A 19,262-nucleotide genomic window follows, 5' to 3' on the forward strand; every position below is an offset into this window, starting at 1 on the left:
GGCAGCACGGTGGCCTAGTGGTTAGCACAACTGCCTCACGGCGCTGAGGTCCCAGGTTCGATCCCGGCTCTGGGTCACTGTCCGTGTGGAGTTTGCACATTCTCCCTGTGTCTGCGTGGGTTTCGCCCCCACAACCCAAAAATGTGCAGAATAGGTGGATTGGCCACACTAAATTGCCCACTTAATTGGAAAAAATAATTGGGTACTCTAAATTTATTTTTTAAAAAAGAACTTTCCAGCCTTTTTGTTCATAAATCTGATCCGCCAGTTTTGTTCAGTTTTGTTCAGCTTTGACAAAGAGTCATCGGACTCAAAACATTAGCTCTTTTCTCTCCCTACAGATGCTGCCAGACTTGCTGAGATTTTCCAGCATTTTCCCTTTCGTTTGTTCTGGCCCAGTTTGCATGGAGCCAATAACCAGGATTTGGCGCAAAAAGATGGCCCAGCTATTTCTTTTTTGTAGCCAGAGCAGCCTTAGAGCTGTCACTAACATCTGTACAGTTGCCTGAGGGAGGGGCCACTCAACTCAATTTACATACAAGCATTCAATGGGCTTTGGTTGGCTATAAATGTGGGAATGGTGAACAATTGAGCCCGAGAGATAAAGAGGTCCAAACTCCTCCAATTTGGCCCAGGAACTACAATTGGCCTCATGTGTCTGGTTGAGGTACTGTATTGGGGATGGGAAGGGGGCCGAATTAGCCACAGCTCCCACCAATCAATCCTCTTTTTTTTTTCTTTTGAAGTGTGTGGACCCTTTACATTTTTTGCTTAGCAAAGTACTCACGGCGGTTTAAAGGGGGTAACCCGTGTGTCGCTTGCGCAGGAACTTTCAGGTTGCTGTTCATTGCGCAGGTGAGAGGGAACATTCCCTCCCACACCGGGTTATGGTCACGTGACCCCTGCTGGAAAATGCATGAGTGTGGTTTGGGTGGGGGACAAGGATCGGGCTCAATTATAAGAACAAAATAGGAGCAGGAGAAGGCCAATCAGCCCCTCGAGCCTGCTCCATCATTCATTAAGGTCAAGGTTGATCGGATCTTGGCTGCAACTCCACATTCCTGCCTGTTCCCCATAACTCCTGACTCGCTCTTGATTCAAAAGTCAGCCGTGAGTGTTTTCAGTGACCCAGCCTGTACAGTTCTCTGCAACAAGGAATTCCAAAGATTCAGGGCCCTTTGAGAGAAGAAATTCCTCCTCGCCTCCGTCTTAAATGGGCAATATCCTATTCTGAAACTGTGCCCTTTAGATTCTGGATACTCCCCAGGGCCGGAGAGGCATTGGGCAGGTTTCTGTGCCCCTCTCGCGGCACGTTTTCAGGCGGCAGAGGCAGCTTTCCATTGTCTGCAGGTGGATTCTTTTAGGCCCGCCAAAGTCTGCGCCGTTTTGCGTGGCTCGCCCATCCCGACTTCGGGGAATCACCTTTAGTGGGACTGGAAGATCCCACCAGTGGGAAGGGCTGGAAAATCCCACCCATCCTCTCAGCATCTCAAACCCCCTCAGAGACTCGTATGTTTCAATAAGGTCTCCAAACTCCAATGAGTACAGGTCTAACCTGCTCAACCATTCCTCATAAGGCAACCCCTTCATGCCAGGAATCAACTAATGATGGCGATAGAGTGAACGGCCATTTGGAAAGGTTGCTGATGGTCAGAAAATTGTGGGAGGAAACCGGAGCACCTGGAGGAAACCCACGCACACACGGGGAGAACGTGCAGACTCCGCACAGACAGTGACCCAGCCGGGAATCGAACCTGGGACCCTGGAGCTGTGAAGCATTTTATGCTAACCACCATGCTACCGTGCTGCCCCGTGAACAGATTAATTGAGGAGAAAGAAAATGGTGAACCGTGGAATTCCTACAGTGCAGCAGGGGGCCCATTCAGCCCATCGAGTCTGCACGGGGCCTCTGAAATAACACTATGGGGCAATTTAGTATGGCCAATCCACCTAACCGGCACATCTTTGTGGCTATGGAAGGAAACCTTAGCACCCGGAGGAAACCCACACAGACACTTTGAGAACGTACAAACACCACACAAGACCGTCATCCAATTGGACCGGGGTCCCTGACGCTTGCCAACGTGCCGTGAACTGATGGGGGGAAAAAAGTAGACGTAGCAAGGTGTTCAGGGCCAATGCAAAGCATGGTGCTGACAATTACTGATCATTAAAGTAAACAGAAATATTAATCTGCCAGAGTTCACTTGATTAACTAAGCACATCTTAACCCTTTCGATTATTAATCATCAACTCTTAAGATCCTACGCAATGAGAATGATCTGGGATTACCTTGGCTAGAAAGTGTTTGTGTGTTTTCTCTGGAAGCTGTAATAACTGGTTGCAGTTCAAGCCGTTAATTTGACATGAAACTATGATTGGTTTTTCTGGCACTGCTCTCCGCTGAGCACCTCGGGCACTTCAGGCACAATGAGATGTTTACTTAGCAACCCAGGCGGGCACCTTAAATAATCCCATATTGATTTGTTTAAAATGAGTAGATGGCAGAGCTGACAATTGAACAGACCAGCCCGCAGTTCTACAAAGAATACTTTAATCAACAAATTGGGAGTTTTAACATCTCAAGGCAGAGACTCCAGTTCGTTGTCTGTCCCTGGCAAAGAATCGCAAAATGTACAAGACCCCTCCCCAACGTGGCAGTTAAACCCCATCCCTCGGGTTGTTTCCCTTCGACCCAGAGAAGCCATTGGAGACGTGTGATATATTTTCTCTACAGAACCCATTAATTTGTTCATCTTTTGCATATCGTTTCTTTCTCCTCATTTTCTCATCGGTCTTAGCCCCACACAACCACCACCGCCTGCTCACACTCCTGTGGTACTTCTGGGGTACACCCAATGCTATTTGAAACGTTGCACGTGGGACCCCCCACCAGTCTCTGAGGTGTTAACTCTGGGTATCCAGGGCAGCATGGTGGCACAGTGGTTAGCACTGGGACTATGGCGCTGAGCAACCCGGGTTCGAATCCTGGCCCTGGGCCACTGTCCATGTGGAGTTTGCACATTCTCCCCGTGTCTGCGTGGGTTTCACCCCCACCAGCCAAAGATGTGCAGGCTCGGTGGATTGGCCACGTTAAATTGCTTCTGAATTGGGAAAAAAAATAATTGGGTACTCTAAATGTATTTTTAAAAACTCTGGGTATCCCGCCTGAGTCTGTCCTCTCTCAGTACAGATCCATACACTCTTTGCAGCAAGAAGCGCTGGAAAGTGGTGAGTAATAGGAGCCAGGGCTGATTTTACACCACCACAGCCTTCAAAGTGGTGTCGTGAGAGAAGTTCCAATTCACCCAAGAGGACAGACTCAAAGACACCTGAAAGATGACTTTCCTGACAATGATTTGTTTGAGCTGCACACACAAAAATACTTTTTACTGTACCTCAATTGAGCATGAAATGGCAGTGGGCTCATCGGGGACCGTGGGGATACGTTCCCCATCGACTCTCAGGCAGCAAGCACTCACCATCCTGAAATTCGAGGCCATGAAGTAGACATTTATGCTAATCCTTTCTTTCCCCTTCCTGAGGGGAAATAAACTCTACCGACCACTGGTGGGTTGTCAAGGTCAACAAAACCAAAATGAGCATGTTGCCGCGATTTCTGTTTATTTTTCAATGCCTGCCGATTTTCCTGCCAAAGGCTTTTTTAAGAGAGATTGAGCGAAGGATTACTTCGTTCGTGTGGGGAGGGAAGGTGGCCAGAGTGAGAAAGGTGCTGCTACAGAGGCAGCGCCGGCCCTAGGGTTGCTGGCGCCTCGGGCAAGCTGAACTTCGGCGCCCTTGGGGGGGGGGGTGGGGCCGAGGGGGGGGGGGGGGCCGAGGGGGTCGGGGGCGGGGCCGGAGGGCAGACCCGAGGGGGGGGGGGCGGACCCGAGGGGGGGGGCGGGGGGGGAGGACCCGAGGGGGGGGGGGCGGACCCGAGGGGGGGGAGCGGACCGAGCGGGGGGCGGACCGAGGGGGCGGACTGGGGGGGCCGCCCTGGGGGTGGGCGGCCACCGCAGGGGAGGGCGGCCACCGCGCATGCGCTGGTTGGCACCGGCCCAACTGCGCATGCGCGGGACCCGAGTCTCTGGCGCCCCCTAGCACATGGCGCCCCGGGCGACTGCCCGAGTTGCCGGTGCCTTGAGCCGGCCCTGTACAGAGGGGAAGGCAGGCAGGGGGTTTGGGTCTTCCGAACCTGATGTACTACTACTAGGCGGCGAATGTGGAGAAGGTGCGGAGCTGGGTCAGAGGGGTTGATTCCCAGTGGGTCACAATGGAAGAGAGTTTGTGCAGGGGGTTGGGACTGAAAGCACTAGCAACAGCGCTGCTCCCGATAGCCCCGGGGAAATACTCAGGGAGTCCGGTAATAATAGCTTCATTGAGAACTTGGAGGCAGTTTCGCCAACATTGCGGGTTGGGGGCAGGGTCAAGGGAAATGCCGATTCGGGGGAATCATAGACTTGAGCCAGGGAGGTGGGATGGAAATTTTCGGAAATGGGAGGCGAAGGTGGATTAAGACACTAAAAGATTTGTTTCTTAGGGGTCGGTTTGCAGGTCTGAAGGAGCTGGAAGCGAAGTATGGGCTGGAGCAGGGGGAAGTGTTTAGATGTATGCAGGTTTGAGATTTTGCCAGAAAGGTGATACAGAGCTTCCCGGTGGAGCCGGCCTCCACATTGCTGGAGGAAGTGCTGATGACAGGGAGACTGGAGAAGGGGGTAGTGCCAGCGGTTTACGGAGCTATTTTGGAAGAGGACAAGGCACCACTGGAAGGTATCAAAGCAAAGTGGGAGGAAGAGTTGGGAGAGGATATGGAGGAGGGGTTCTGGTGTGAGGTGCTCCGGAGAGTAAATGCCACCACCTCGTGCGTGAGGTTGGGGCTGATACAGTTGAAGGTGTTATACAGAGCACACCTCATGAGGGCGAGGATGAGCCGATTCTTTGAAGGAGTAGAAGATGTGTGTGAGCGTTGCGGGGGGTGGGGCGCTAACATGTTCATATGTTTTTATCCTGTCCAAAGCTGGAGGATTACTGGAAGGACGTTTTTAGGATAATTTCTAAAGTGGTGCACGTGAAACTGGACCTGGGCCCCCGGGAGGCCATATTCAGGGTGTCGGACCAGCCAGGGTTGGAAACTGGTGCGGAGGCAGATATCACAGCTTTTGCCTCGTTGATCGCCCGAAGGCGGATCCTGCTGGGATGGAGAGCGGCCTCTCCACCCTGTGCCCTGGCCGTGCGAGGGGACCTGTTGGAATTCTTGGCTCTTGAGAAGGTCAAATTTGAACTGAGGGGAAGGACGGAGGGGTTCTACAATTCATGAGCATTATTCAACATGCACTTTCAAGAACTGGATAATATCAAACATTAGTTGGGGGGGAGCTGGGAGGGTTGGGGGGAGGGGACGGTGTGTGTTAATGGTGACTATGGGTGATTCCTGATTCTTTTTTTTAATAAATTTAGATTACCCAATTATTTTTTCCAATTAATGGGGAATTTAATGTGACCAATCCACCTACTCTACACATTTTTGGGTTGTGGGGGTGAAACCCACGCAGACACGGGGAGAATGTGCAAACTCCACACGGACAGTGACCCAGAGCCAGGATCGAACCTGGGACCTCAGCGCCGTGAGGCAGCAGTGCTAACCACTGCGCCACCGTGCTGCCCGTGATTCCTGATTCTTTTTTGTCATTTGTTTATGTGAACATGCGGGATAATGTTTGGGGTTTGGTGGGAGGATGGGATTGTTGTTATTGATATGGAGATTGACATGTTTGTTACTGATTATTGTTTATTGTTGGTGGGTGTAAATTTGAGGGAAAATGTGAAAAAGGAGGAGAATAAAAAATATTGGGAAAAAAAGATCAACAAAAGCAAGGTGGGCAATGAGGGAAAACTGTATCTGTCCAACAGTTAAATGCTGGGCTCACTCAAGGTGAGGTAGGTAAGTGCCGGTAGATGCAGATCATTCCTGGGTCAAGTATGGCACTGGCTGGGCAGCACGGTGGCACAGTGGATAGCACTGGGACTACGGCACTGTGGACCCGGGTTCGAATCCTGGCCCTTGGTCACTGTCTGTGTGGAGTTTGCACATTGTCTGCGTGGGTTTCACCCCCACAACCCAAAAAGATGTGCGGGTTAGGTGAATTGGCTAAATTGCCCCTTAATTGGAAAACAATAATAATTAGGTACTCTAAATTTATTTTTTAAAATATAGAAAAGTATGGCACTGGTTACAGACTGAATAAATTCCCTCCCTCCAATCAAACAAGATCAGGTTGGGTGCAGAGCAAAATCCTCTCCAGTGAAACTCAGTACCGGGTGTAACTCAATCAGGGGCGGCATTATTTCCACTATTTTTCTTACCCTGCCAAAATAGGCCGTGGCTTAATGTTTCATCCGAATCTCTAATGGTGCAGCACTCGCACTGACCTGCCAGGGTGAGAGAGCGAGCACAGTAGTTTTAATGGGAACTAACCAATATCAGAGGTGGAGGTGCAGCAGCACAGTGGTTAGTACTGCTACCTCACAGCGCCAAGGACTCGGGTTCAGTTCCAGCCTCAGGTGGTTGTGGCGCGTTTGCATGTTCTCCACGTGTCTGTTTGGGTTTCCTCCAGGTCCTCCGACAGGCTAAAGATGTGCAGGTTAGCTGGATTGTCCTTGATAAATTGCCCCTTTGTGTCCAAAGGTTAGATGGGGTTACGGGGATAGGTAAGGGCATGAGCCTAGGTAGGGTGTTCTTTCGGAGGATCGGTGCAGACTCGATGGGTCGAATGGCCTCCTTCTGCACTATAGGGTTTCTGTGATTCTGAACAATGCACCTCAGCTCCAGCAAAACCCCGATAGCATCAGACAGACTGTTTCCCATTGCATGTACATCCCCTCTTGAGTTCAGCTCTTTTGATTCCGTTTGGACCAATAATATTCATTGGTGTCTCAGCAATTAGCCGTGGCACAGCTGTCTTGTCGAGGAGGTAGCAGTGACCTTGGGCAATCTACTCAACACAAGAACTTATAAAGACAGCAATTCTGATTGCACTCATCACTTGTGGGCCTGTCCAGAGGCAGAATTAAAGGCAACTTTGGAGCTCTGCAACTTACTGTCATCTTTGAGCTCCCCAAGTAATTCCCCAGTAATTTTCCTGTCTGCCACGATCTGAAAGGGAGTAATTTTGAGCTCAATAACTGTAATAACTGTTGCTTATTTTAGCTGAAGCGGCTGGTATTTACCTGAGTAGTTTGGAGGCTTGGCATTTCACTTTAGGGCTACTGCTGATAATGAATAGATATGGAGAATAATCATTCATATCCGTGTCATTCTGCTAATCATCCATGTGTGTGGGTATTTCATTTTTCTTTTGCTGTCACTTTGCTGGTGAGAGTGAGGCATGCCGAAGATCAGCATTACTGTTCAGAATGAATTTCTAACAATAGAATGTCTCACAGGCGGGAAAACCTCACAAGGCACGATTTAAAATGCCGGGTCGGAGTTCCCACCTTCCATGTCGGAAGTGCAGGAAAGCACTTCGATGAAAGACCGTGCCAGCATGTTGCATTTTATCACCTCGCTCCAAAATGTGGCATCACATCGAGTTAATTATTTTGACGTATACTGAGCACTGCTTTATAGGCAAACACAGTGTAGTAGGCAAGAACAGAGGCCCTGGGAAAACTCAGCAAGCCTGGCAGCATCTGTAGGGAGAAAGAACAGAGTTTAAAAAAAATAAATTTAGTGTATCCAATTCATTTTTTCAAATTAAGGGGCAATTTAGCGTGGCCAATCCATCTACCCTGCACATCTTTGGGCTGTGGGGGCGAAACCCACGCAAACACGGGGAGAATGTGCAAACTCCACACGGACAGTGACCCAGGGCCGGGATCGAACCTGGGATCTCGGCGCCGTGAGGCTGCAGTGCCAGCCCACTGTGCCACCGTGCTGCCCTAACCCACGCAAACATGCTGAGAATGTGCAAACTGCACACGGACAGTGACCCAGGACCCAATTAAGGGGCAATTTAGCGTGGCCAATCCACCTACCCTGCACATCTTTGTGTTTGTGGGGGCGAAACCCACGCAAACATGGGGAGAATGTGCTGCCCCGAAAGAACAGAGTTAATGTTTGGAGTCCTTTGGCTCTTCTTCAGAACAGTAAGCCGTATGTTATCCGGCACTCTGCTAACCACAATTCTCCACTAACCGGATTTCTGATGTTCCCATATGAAAATTGCCACTTTACCAACCGGAATCAATTTGCCTGGGATTTTGCATCGGGAACAATGGTGACGCTAACAGTGCAAAACATTATTATTTTCAAAAATAAATTTAGAGTACCCAATTCATTTTTTTTTCCAATTAAGAAGTAATTTAGAGTGGCCAATCCACTGCACATCTTTGTGTTGTGGGGGCAAAACCCACGCAAACACAGGGAGAATGTGTGCCCAGACTGACCCAGAGCCGGGATCATCATAGAATTTACAGTGCAGAAGGAGGCCATTCGGCCCATCGTGTCTGTACCGGCTTTTGAAAGAGCACCCTACCCAAGCCCACATCTCCACCCTATCCCCATAACCCAGTAACCCAACCCAACCCAACACTAAGGGCAATTTTGAACACTAAGGGCAATTTAGCATGGCCAATCCACCTAACCTGCACATCTTTGGACTGTGGGAGGAAACCGGAAACTGGAATGAGCACCCAGAGGAAACCCACACAGACACGGGGAGAACGTGCAGACTCCGCACAGACAGTGACCCAAGCCGGGAATCAAACCTGAGATCCTGGAGCTGTGAAGCAATTGTGCTAGCCACCACGCTACCGTGTGCCCACGAAACATTATTTCTGAGAGAACTAGACAACAGCTGCCAAATGGACACACATGCAGTTAAACGTGGAAATCTGGAAGTTGGGATCTGAGTTACCCTGATCCGTTAAAGGCTGCACAGAACCGGTACCTAGCCAGCAACGCCCACATCTAGTGAATGAATAAACAAAAGAAAAGAAACCTCAGCAACATTTTTTTTTTTAAATTTAGAGTATCCAATTATTTTTTCCAATTAAGGGCAGCATGGTGGCTCAGTGGGTTAGCCCTGATGCCTCACGGTGTCGAGGTCCCAGGTTCGATCCCGGCTCTGGGCACTGTCTGTGTGGAGTTTGCACATTCTCCCCGTGTTTGCGTGGGTTTCGCCCCCACTACCCAAAGATCTGCAGGTCGATTGGTCACACTAAATTGCCCCTAAATTGGAAAAAATGAATTGGGTACTCTTTTTTAAAAAAATTTTAAAAATGTTAATTATATTTTTTCCAATTAAGGGGCAGTTTAGCACATCTTTGGGTTGTGGGGATGAGACCCACACAGACACAGGGAGAATATGCAAACTCAACATGGAGATGCCAGGATCAAACCTGGGTCCTCGGTGCCGTGAGGCAGCAGTGCTAACCAATGTGCCACCATGCCACCCCACTTTAGCACATCTTAACGGTATCAGGGAATGGGCAAAACCCAGGCTTTGCCAGCTGTGCCCATATCTTGAGAATTAATATATATTTGGAAAAAAATGCATTTCCAATTGCTGACACCAACTGTTGTCAGTGTTCTGATTCTGTGTTTTCCTACCAGTTGGACAGCAGCATCAGAACACCAATTGAAAACGCAAGGCCGGTCAAACCAACAAGTGAAAAATATGAGTAAATTAATCTAATGCACAATTCCACTGTGCAACCAAGCTCAATGTGTTGGCTCTGTCTCTGCCCATTTCATCCTCACTAGAGACCCCTTGATTGCTAGATTGACCCTGTAACCACAAGCATCGGATAGCCAGGGCTCACTGGCTAAAAGTGACCTGAGGCGCCCCAGTCATCGAAAGCTTAGCCTTTGGCTGTTGAGCCAGAGGAGGCAGCTGGATCCTACAGAGTTACATAGAACATACAGTGCAGAAGGAAGCCATTCGGCCCATCAAGTCTGCACTGACCCACTTAAACCCTCACTTCCATCCTATCCCCGTAACCCAATAACCCCTCCTAACCTTTCTGGTCACTAAGGGCAATTTATCATGGCCAATCCACCTAACCTGCACATCTTTGGACTGTGGGAGGAAACCGGAGCGCCCGGAGGAAACCCACGAAGACACGGGGAGAACGTGCAGACAGTGACCCAGCGGTGAATTGAACCTGGGACCCTGGCGCTGTGAAGCCACAGTGCTATCCACTTGAGCTACTGTGCTTCCCTGATAAATCTGTCCAATTCCACAACACAAGTGGCTCTGCTGTTTGTACCGTACCCAACGGTCAATTGTATTTCTCCCTTGCAGCAGACTGCGAATGTGTACTTAACAAACAAAATATCTCACAGACAGATGGGATGGGACACGTTTGGGGTCAGATGTGAAAGCTTCAAGACGCACGAAGGCAGTTCTGCTTCCCCCAGAGGGATGAGGAGAGGCTCAGTGAGAGCCAAACACGAATATCGAACTAGAAACGGCGTTTGGTGAAAACGTACGATTAAGCTCCCTTTTTTTTAAAATTTAGAGTGCCCAATTCATTTTTTCCAATTAAGGGGCAATTTAGCGTGGCCAATCCACCTACCCTGCACATCTTTGGGTTGTGGGGGCGAAACCCACGCAGACACGGGGAGAATGTGCAAACTCCACATGGACAGTGACCCAGGGCCGGGATTCGAACCCGGGTCCTCAGCGCCGCAGGCAACAATGCTAACCACTGTGCCACCGTGCTGCCCTACGATTAAGCTCCCTTAATGGATAAATGAACTGACAATAGTATTGAGCCAAACCCACAGGACAGCTCCATGCCTGGGCTGGACTGAGTAATTTTAGTCAGATAACGGACAGCAACTGGCTTCCTCGATTTGGGAAGGGAAAGACATCACTCAGGACCCCTGCGCTGTTTACTAACCAGAACTTGACAGTGTGTAAGTGTTTGGAAATCTCCATGACATTGTTCAAAGAACAGGGAGTTTTCCTCGTTTCCTGGCCAGCATTTCTCCCACAGCAGAAACTACCCAAAAAGCAGATAGCTATCTGTCTCTCTGTGTGACACGAGATACTGTGTTAACCTCGAGGACACCTGACGTTAATAATTAATTGCAGATGAAGTTCCCTGGGATGTTTCTGGCCAATTTAATCAGGCGCCACATGAATGCACTTTCCTTTAATCGAACTGCAAGAAAACCTCTCCCATTGACGGGAGGCGCCAGTCGAAATAATCCAGATCAGATTGTTGCTTGGCAATCGGAGCGCAGGCAATAGAGCTGCTTGCCCTCTCACAGCCATCTGCTAAACAGCTCCTGTGTGGAAATGTCTGCATTGTCAAGGGTTGGGCTCCAGGGTGTCTATAATTGGATTGAGAATGCAATTGGCATCCAGTTCCCATCTGCGCCCGTTGTGATGCCAGCACATTGGAACTGTGTCCTTCAGCACGCCCACATGACAGGGATAGGTCTGAAACCGATTGCGGAATGTTCCGGTAGAATTGGCCCTCCCTCTTTCCCATCTTTTAAAAACTCCCTCTGACCAAGGCTCTTGGTCCAGTGGCCTGACTTCTCTTTACTGTGGCTGAGTGTCGATGGTAGAACAGAATGATAATTCCTCACACTGAAGATTGTTTGATTATAGAATGTCATATTTACCTTGCAGCTATTGGGACATATTTTCTTTTAAAATTTAGTGTACCTAATTTAATCTTTTTCCAATTAAGGGGCAATTTAGCGTGGCCAATTCACCTACCCTGCACATCTTTGCATTGTGAGGGGTGGAACCCACGCAGACATGGGGAAAACATGCAAATTCCCACACGGACAGTGACCCCGGGCTAGGATTCGAACCCAGGTCCTCGGTGCTCTGAGGCAGCAGTGCTAACCACTGCGCCACTGTGCCGCCCATGGGACAAAGATTGTGACATCACTTTAAAGAACTAATATCAAATTGGCCTTGCGGCTTAAATTTGAGTATTCTGGGAAATCAAAGGTGAGACCTGGAGTGGGATTTTCCGGCCACGCCCAGGGCGGCTTCCCCAGCGACGGACTGGGTGAGCCGGACAAACGTCCATCCCGCTGGCAGTGCACCCCCGCTCCATTTGATAGTGACGGGAGGAGAGAATGCCACCGCCAGCGAATGGCGCTGCCACTTCCCGTCACTGGGAATCACGCGGCTGGGAGACCAAATGATTCCACCCCTAGTGTGGTCCAGAGCCGGAAAGTCTCAGATTCAGATGAGCCAGCTGATCTCGGCCATGTTGGGGAGGGTAAGGATGCTGCAATTGGCTTCAACACCCTGACACAGAGAAAAATTGAAAACCAGCTGAATTCCCGCTCTTGGTCAATATTGACTGGAAAGGGGGCTCACTGGGTGAGGATGCGATTGGGTTCAAGTGGAGGTACCTGATGACACTCCCCTGCCACTTAATTGAGGTCCTGGAAAGCACATTTTGTCCACAGCACTACAGGAAGAGGAGGAAACCATTCACCCCTTTTGAGACTGCCCCATCTTTTATGGCTGATGTATAACTATTCATTCAATGTGGGCATTGCTGACTGGACCAACATCCCTAATTGCCCTTCCACTGAGTTGCTTGCCAGGTCGTTAAGAGTCAACCACATTGCTGTGGATCTGGAGTCACACATAGGCCAGACCAAGTAAGGACAGCAGATTTCCTTCCCTAAAGGACAAGTTAATCAGTTAGGTGTTTATAACAATCAATACATGGTCACCATTAGACTTGGAATTACATATTTTTAATTTATGGAATTACATATTTTTTATTTATGGAATTGAAATTTCATCTGCGGTAGTGGGATTTGAACCCAGGTCCCAAGAACCTTGCCCTGGGTATCTGGATTACTAATCCAGCGACAATACCACAATGGCACTGCCTCTATTCATCCACCTTTAGTCCATATCTCTTGATATAGAAAGTTACACAGAGTCTGCACTGCAGCATGGAAAGATGTCATTTGGTCCAACTCATCAATGTCATGTCTATTCTCTGGGCGAAAGGTTATCGGGGAGGTTGTAGAGGTGAGAATATAACAATCAGATTAGCCATCATTCTGCTGAATGGCGGAGCAGGCTCGACTCGAGGGGCCGAGTGGCCTACTCCTGCTCCTAATCTGTATGTGTGCACAAGTCTCCACCACCCAGGGCAGGAAGGTGGCGCAGTGGGTTAGCCCGGCTGCCTCACGGCGCTGAGGTCCCAGGTTTGATCCCGGCTCTGGGTCACTGTCCGTGTGGAGTTTGCACATTCTCCCCGTGTCTGCGTGGGTCTCACCCCCACAACCCAAAGATGTGCAGGGTAGGTGGATTGGCCATGCTAAATTGCCCCTTGATTGGACAAAATTAATTGGGTACTCTAAATTTTAAAAAAAAGTCTCCACCACCCATTGCGAACTAACCCTGTCTGCAGATCCTTTGAGAATTCATTTTTTTTTTATAAATGTTTTTTTCTTGAGTTTTCATATTTTATATATGACAAATTACAAGTTATTAGAGAGAGAGAAAAAAAAAGGAAAACACAAAATTTTTTTACATGAATATTTACAGGTAAGCATCTTCATAACAATAATTGTGGCCGCCCCCTTTAGCCAGCATACATATTTTACATTCCCCAATATGGCCGAGGCACATGTTTATAGGCATTTATTTATAGTTTGGTTTTGGGCCTTGGCTTGCCTTCAAACCCCCATACCGAGCCCGTAGCCCCCCCCCCCCCCCCCCCCCTCCCCCCGGCTACCTTCCCCCGATTCCCGCCCATTTTCCCCTGGTTCTTGGCCACCCGACTATTCTTCCTCATGTACGTTGGCCACAAACAGGTCCCGGAACAGTTGCATGAATGGCTCCCACGTTCTGTGGAAGCCGTCGTCCGACCCTCGGATGGCGAATTTGATTTTCTCCATTTGGAGAGATTCCGAGAGGTCGGACAGCCAGTCTGCAGCTCTGGGTGGTGCTGCTGACCGCCAGCCAAACAGGATTCTACGGCGGGCAATCAGGGAGGCAAAGGCAAGGGCGTCCGCCCTCCTCCCCAGGAATAGATCTGGCTGGTCTGAAACCCCGAAGACCGCCACTATCGGGCATGGCTCCACCCTCACCCCCACCACTTTGGACATAGCCTTGAAGAAGGCTGTCCAGTACTCCACAAGTCTGGGGCAAGACCAGAACATGTGGGCGTGGTTGGCCGGGCCTCTCTGGCACCGCTCACATTTGTCCTCCACCTCCGGGAAGAACCTACTCAGACGGTTTCTCGTTAAGTGGGCTCTATGCACCACTTTTAGTTGCGTCAGGCTGAGCCTTGCGCACGTGGAGGTGGAGTTGACCCTATGCAGTGCTTCGCTCCAGAGTCCCCACCCTATCTCCATCCCCAGGTCATCCTCCCATTTCCTTCTTGTTGCGTCCAGTACGGTGTCGTCCCTATCTACCAGTCGGCCATACATGTCACTACAGTTCCCTTTCTCTAGGATACTTGCGTCCAGTAGGTCTTCCAGTAGTGTCTGTAGTGGCGGTTGTGGGTACGTCCTTGTCTCCTTTTGTAGGAAGTTTTTGAGCTGCAGGTCTTTGAGAATTCATAAACATCATGCTAAATAAAACGCTGTCATTGCTGTCTTTTAATTTTTAACCAATCCAGCAGTCACAGTTTTCCAGAGAATACCATCTTTGCACCACTATATTATAGAAAGGAGGTTCCCGGATTCACTCCTATACAGGCTCACATTTGTGACACTTTTTTTTTTTTTAAATTTAGTTTACCCAATTATTTTTTCCAATTAAGGGGCAATTTAGCATGGCCAATCCACCTACTCTGCACATTTTTGGGTTGTGGGGGCGAAACCCACGCAGACACGGGGAGAATGTGCAAACTCCACACGGACAGTGACCCAGGGCCGGGATCGAACCTGGGACCTCAGCGCCGTGAGGAAGTTGTGCTAACCACTAGGCCACCGTGCTGCCCCTTGTGACACTTTTTAAAAATAAATTTAGAGTACCCAATTTTTTTTTCCCAATTAAGGGGCAATTTAGCATAACCAGTCCACTTACCCTGTACATCTTTAGGTTGTGGGGGTGAAGCCCACACAGACACGGGGAGAATGTGCTAACTCCACACGGACAGTGGCCCAGGGCTGGGATTCGAACCCGGGTCCTCGGCGCTGTAGTCCCAGTGCTAACCACTGCGCCACCGTGCTGCCCTGAAGATTGTGACACTTTGTTTTAACTCACTGCTCCATTCTCCTCACATCCGCAGTAGAAATAGTTTCCTTCTGAATGACTTAATCATTCTAAACACCCCAATTAGATCACCCCTTTAACCTGATAAACTTAAGGAAATAAAGCCAAGTTTATTGAAATTAGCTCTCATAATTTGGTGCTTGAAGTTCCAGTATAATTCTGTTACGTTTGCACCATATTTAAAAAGTAAAGTGGACACTGCCCCAGGTGACCACAGGCTGCTTTTCCCTTTAACACCACCTGACTGGTGGTGGTTTACCTGAGGTTCACCACACCTTAGGTGATGGGTGAGGTTGAGAAGGTGCGGCCTTTATGTATAACCTCAGCCGATACGGGAATTGAACCCGTGCTGCCTGCCTTGTTCTGCATTATAAACCAGCTGTCTAGCCCACGGAGCTACTCCCCCTCCAAGGCTAATATACCCCGAGGCTGGTGCTCCAAACTCTGAACACAGGACTTCAAACAGACTCTGACAAGAATCCTTGCAACTGAAGCATAATTTCCTTCCCTTTGTATTCCAGGCCCCTCCCCGATATAAAAAGACACTTGGATTCTTTGTTGTACCCGTGGCTGTGCAGCAGCTTTGCGATATTAGTGTCTAAATTGCCTAAATCCTTGTGCTCCTTCACAGCTCCTTATCTCTCCCTCTCTCCTTGCTCAGCCAATTGCCTGATTTGTATTCCTCTGAAGAGTCGGTACCTTTGGAGGCGACAAGTCTAGAAAATTGACAAGAGGAGAAGCCGATCTTCCTCAGCTTTTACAGACAGGAGGCGCTTGTCCGGCAGGAGGAGTTGGGGGAGGGGTGAGGTAGTAACATGGCTGCTGGAGGAGGGTGGCAGGGGTGAGGGGTGGTAGCAGGTCTGCTGGAGGAGGAGGGTCAGTAGGAAGGCTGCTGGAGGTGGCTTGGGGACGGGGGACCGGGGGGGGTGGTGTGTAGGAGGTTAGCTGGAGGAGGAAAGGGGGGAGGGTATGTAGCAAGGCTGCTGATGGCGTGGGGGCGGGGGGTGGTGGTAGCAGGGATGCTGGATGAGGTGGGGGTCGGGGTGTGGGTAGCAGGGTTCCTGGAGGAGTGGGGATGGGAGGTAGCAGCGTTCTTGGATTAGGTGGGGATCGGGGTGTGGGTAGCAGGGTTCCTGGAGGAGTAGGTGTGGGGGGGTTGGTAGCAGGGATGCTGGATGAGGTGGGGGTTGGGGTGTGGGTAGCAGCATTCCTGGAGGAGTGGGGACACGGGGGTGGGTGGCACGGATGCTGGAAGAGGTGGGAGTGAGGGGGTGGGTAGCAGGAGGTGTGGGGGTTTGGGGGTAGCAGGGTTGTTGAAGGAGGAGTGGGGATAAGGGGATGGGTAGCACGGATGCTGGAAGAGGTGGGAGTGAGGGGGTGGGTAGCAGGAGGAGTGGGTATGGGGGGTTTGGGGGTAGCAGGGTTGTTGGAGAAGGAGTGGGGGCAGGGTGGTGGGTATCAGGGCTGCTGGAAGAGGTGGGAGTGAGGGGATGGGTAGCAGGAGGAGTGGGTGTGGGGGGTTTGGGGGTAGCAGGGTTGTTGAAGGAGGAGTGGGGATAAGGGGATGGGTAGCAGGGATGCTGGAAGAGGTGGGAGTGAGGGGGTGGGTAGCAGGAGGAGTGGGTATGGGGGGTTTGGGGGTAGCAGGGTTGTTGGAGAAGGAGTGGGGGCAGGGTGGTGGGTATCAGGGCTGCTGGAAGAGGTGGGTGTGGGGGGTTTGGGGGTAGCAGGGTTGTTGAAGGAGGAGTGGGGATAAGGGGATGGGTAGCAGGGATGCTGGAAGAGGTGGGAGTGAGGGGATGGGTAGCAGGAGGAGTGGGTGTGGGGGTTTGGGGGTAGCAGGGTTGTTGAAGGAGGAGTGGGGGCAGGGTGGTGGGTATCAGGGCTGCTGGAAGAGGTGGGAGTGAGGGGATGGGTAGCAGGAGGAGTGGGTGTGGGGGGTTTGGGGGTAGCAGGGTTGTTGAAGGAGGAGTGGGGATAAGGGGATGGGTAGCAGGGATGCTGGAAGAGGTGGGAGTGAGGGGGTGGGTAGCACGAGGAGTGGGTGTGGGGGTTTGGGGGTAGCAGGGTTGTTGAAGGAGGAGTGGGGATAAGGGGATGGGTAGCAGGGATGCTGGAAGAGGTGGGAGTGAGGGGATGGGTAGCAGGAGGAGTGGGTGTGGGGGGTTTGGGGGTAGCAGGGTTGTTGGAGAAGGAGTGGGGGCAGGGTGGTGGGTATCAGGGCTGCTGGAAGAGTTGTGAGTGAGGGGATGGGTAGCAGGAGGAGTGGGTATGGGGGGTTTGGGGGTAGCAGGGTTGTTGGAGAAGGAGTGGGGGCAGGGTGGTGGGTATCAGGGCTGCTGGAAGAGGTGGGAGTGAGGGGGTGGTAGCAGGAGGAGTGGGTATGGGGGGTTTGGGGGTAGCAGGGTTGTTAGAGAAGGAGTGGGGGCAGGGTGGTGGGTATCAGGGCTGCTGGAAGAGGTGGGAGTGAGGGGGTGGGTAGCAGGAGGAGTGGGTGTGGGGGGTTTGGGGGTAGCAGGGTTGTTGGAGGAGTGGGGACACGGTGGTGGGTATCAGGGATGCTGGAAGAGTTGGGAGTGAGGGAGTGGGTAGCAGGAGGAGTGTGTGGGGGGGTTTGGGGGTAGCAGGGTTGTTGAAGGAGGAGTGGGGACGGTGGTGGGTATCAGGGCTGCTGGAAGAGGAGGGGAAGTCTACATGTGATGACAAACTCAGATGACGATGCACAAGGTTACTGTTCAATTCACTCAGTGCTGCCTCAGAGTCAGAGGTTGTAATATAAATCGGCCACTGTATATATCTGACGTTAGGGGCTGCCTGTTGCTTTAAGGGATCAAACTCTGGGTGGCACGGTGGCACAGCGATTAATAATAATAATTGCTTATTGTCACAAGTAGGCTTCAGTGAAGTTACTATGAAAAGCCTCTAGTCGCCACATTCCAGCGCCTGTTCGGGGCGGCCAGTACGGGAATTCAACCCGCCCTGCTGGCCTTGGTTTCCATTGCAAGACAGCTATTTAGCCCACTGTGCTAAACCAGCCTCACGGTGCTGAGGACCCATGTTCGACCCCTGCCCTGGATCACTGTCCGTGCGGAGTTTGCACATTCTCCCTGTGTCTGCATGTGTCTCACCCCCACAACCCAGATATTTTTTAATTAATTTAGAGTACCCAATTATTTTTTTCCAATTAAGGGGCAATTTAGCATGACCAATCCGCCTACCCTGCACATTTTTGGGTTGTGGGGGTGAGACCCACGCAGACTTAATTGGGTACTCTAAATTTCTAAAACAAAGGGGCCAAACTCTGGTGTTGGTGGAGGCAAACGACCATAATAAACAACAGTAATTTGCATTTATTTAGCATCTTTAATATTCCCAAGGCACTTCCTGATTTGTTGGAATGAATTCTCAGGATGTGGGCATCACTGGTAAGGTAGCCATTTATTGCCCAACCCTAGTTGCCTTGGAGATGATGGCGCAGTGGTAATGTCATTGGACTAGTAACCCCCAGGCCCGGGCTGATGCTTGGGGGTCATGAGGTTTAAATCCCACCATGGCAACCGGTGGAATTTGAATTCTGTTAATACATTGGAATATGAAAAAGCTAGTGCCGGTAATGGTGCCCAATCGATTGTCATAAAGATCCATCTGGTTCAATAATGTCCTTTAGGGAGAGAAATCCGCCCTCCTCACACTGCCTGGCCTACATGTGACTCCAGGCCCACAGCAGTGCGTTCGACTCTTAACTGCCCCTCTGAAGTGGCCTCTGAACAAGCCACTCAGTTCAAGGGGAAATTAGGGATGGGCAACAAATGCTGGCCCAGCCCAGCGACATCCACATCCCATGAGAGAAGAAAGGCAAATATAATGGAATGCCTGGCTGGACCATTTCAGAGGTAAGATGTGGGGTTGGAGTCACATATAGATAGGCCAGACTGGGTAAGGAGAGCCGGTTTCCTTCTCTAAAGGACATGAGTGAGTCCGATCGTTTCGCCCCCACAACCCAAAGATGTGCAGGCTAGGTGGATTGGCCACGCTAAA

The sequence above is a fragment of the Scyliorhinus canicula genome, chromosome 16, assembly GCF_902713615.1.
Source record: "Scyliorhinus canicula chromosome 16, sScyCan1.1, whole genome shotgun sequence".
Lineage (NCBI taxonomy): Eukaryota > Metazoa > Chordata > Chondrichthyes > Carcharhiniformes > Scyliorhinidae > Scyliorhinus > Scyliorhinus canicula.